This window comes from Penaeus monodon, chromosome 2 (genome assembly GCF_015228065.2).
Source record: "Penaeus monodon isolate SGIC_2016 chromosome 2, NSTDA_Pmon_1, whole genome shotgun sequence".
Classification (NCBI taxonomy): domain Eukaryota; kingdom Metazoa; phylum Arthropoda; class Malacostraca; order Decapoda; family Penaeidae; genus Penaeus; species Penaeus monodon.
Window position 1 is genome coordinate 51,822,146 of NC_051387.1, and position 2,500 is coordinate 51,824,645.

A 2,500-nucleotide genomic window follows, 5' to 3' on the forward strand; every position below is an offset into this window, starting at 1 on the left:
GGCCAATAATGAAGATGTTCTACCACCCAAGTCAACACTCAATCTCCAGAAAACACTCCTATTCTCCCAACATGCTCAACTTCATCACCTTTACTCTCACAACCTTCTTCATCAACTACCCCATCCTCCCTTATTACTACTTTACAGCCACCTCTCCATAATACTACCTCCCTGAACACTACTCCCTTTTACACACTCTCCCATCCTTGTACTACCCCATCTCAACAAATATCTCAAATACCGTATTTAGCCAAATGGGACCAATTTTTCATGATCCCTCCTAGAGCTCCCTACTCTGACAACACTTCTCTTCCAGCAACGTCTCCAAAAACAAGTAGGCAAAGTCTCTTTCCGTAGCCGACACAATCATTCCCATCTCATCACAGTAACATCTGAAAACCAAGCTATAGCATTATCAACTCTAACTGATCTCACTGGTAACACCATTCCTCTAGAATCTCACCCATCCCTCAATACTTGCTCCAGAACTGTCTCTATCTCCCCAGCAAACAGCCCTATCTATAACAAAAATTGGTCAGATTGTGGAGAAGACTTACTCGCCTGCTTCATGGAGTATGATGCAATATCAGTACAGTGCTACTCCATTCCTCCCAGAGGTCATTGTAAAAACCCCACTAACATTGCCAAAACCCCATAATGTATTTTATAGGGGCTGCCCCACCTGCAAATTTGAATCGGAGGTGGCAACTCTCAGATTCAGAAGTGCACTCACTCTACGTGAAGCCAGACAGGAAACACGCCAACAAGGTTTTTCTCCTACCACAAACTCACCTCCACCTACCTTTGCCTCTACTTAGACACCAGTTTCCTCTCCCCCCCTCATAAGAAAACCTTTGACTCACAAAACTCTCCAACCAACTCTTGAAGATATTCAAAATTATGTACTCGAGTCCCAAACTGACACCGAAATCCCTCATCCAACCTCAAATTCCACAACTCCTGCTCCCTCCACTCAAAGTGACTGCCGATATCCATCCTCCTCTTACTCATATTCTCCCTACACTCCTTCCTCCTACTACCTCCCAACACAGCCCATCCCCCCACAGTCCATCCCCGTAGCTCCAGCTCCATTAACCTCCATCCATCCCCTCTATCCCTTCCACTCCTTCCTGGATACACACGTGAATCCCTTCTGTCACAACTATGCCCTTCCCCAGATCCTCCACCTCCTGAAAATCATTCCTCATCTCACTTTCTGGCTCCATCCCCCCTCAAATTTTCCAACACGCACTGCAACCGTTATCACTCATATATCAACTAAAGTATAGCTCGCTTACATTGGAATATTCGCAGTTTCTGTTATCACAGACCAGACCTTCGTCATATCCTTTCTTCCTATAACCCATCCATTATCTACCTCCAAGAGACTTTTCTTACACATCCTCTTATACCAATTCCCAACTACAATTTTGTCTCTTCACACTCCCTTTATGTCTCGTCTATACTTAGCCATCAGAAAACACCTTATGTCATGCCTCCCTTCCAAACCAATGTCCCGTGCACAATTATTCGCATCTTTCTTCGCAGTTGGATCACACTTATTTCAGTCTACTTCTCCCCTTCCCACCCCATTGACTTTGTTGCCTTTGAAAATCTAATTTCCCAACTCAAGCCACCTTTCCTCATAGTTGGCGATTTTAACTGCCGCCACACTCTTTGGGGTGATTCTATCACCAACTCCCGTGGCCGATCCCTAGAACGCTTCATCTCCACAACTGACATTATGCTTAATTCAGATTGCCCCACACACTTTGACATTGGTCTTTTTCATGCTTTGACCTCTCTCTATGCTCCATTTAGATTTCCATTGGTCAGTTGTAGACCACTTTCCCTATAGTGACCACTTTCCAGTTCTCCTTTCTACTACTTCATATGTACCACTTCCTAAATCCCCCGCCGGTACTTTGATAGAGCCGACTGGCATACTTTCACTTCACTCTCTGCTATTCCTACCCCCCCCACCCCTTTTCTCATCCATTTCAGACATGATACAATATTTCACAACTACAGTCCTAAAAGTTGCCTATACAACCATTCCTCAAACCTCAAGACTTTGTACCTCTAAATGCATTCCATGATGGAATTCCGATTACACTAAAGCACTTCGCTTAAAACGTGCAGCTTGGAACAGTTACCGCTACAAACGAGGCACCCCTAATCAACTATCAGCCCTGATCTCCTTTAAAAGAGTACTTGCCTGCCTTCGTCTTACAGTCCGGAAGAATAAAACAAATAGCTGGCGAAATTATCTACATCTATCTCAACAGTTTGGCACCGGATCCATAAATGATCGGGCAAACATCCCCACCATCCAGCCCCGTCCTCCATACTCGAGATACTCTCATCTCTGATCCTCTCCAAGTCGCTAATGAACTAGGTGACTATTTCAGCCAGGTCAGTACACAACCATGGTTCTCACCTTTCTCCACACTTCTCTTCTATTAAGACCATTAGGGAATACACTCCATCATCTTTACCC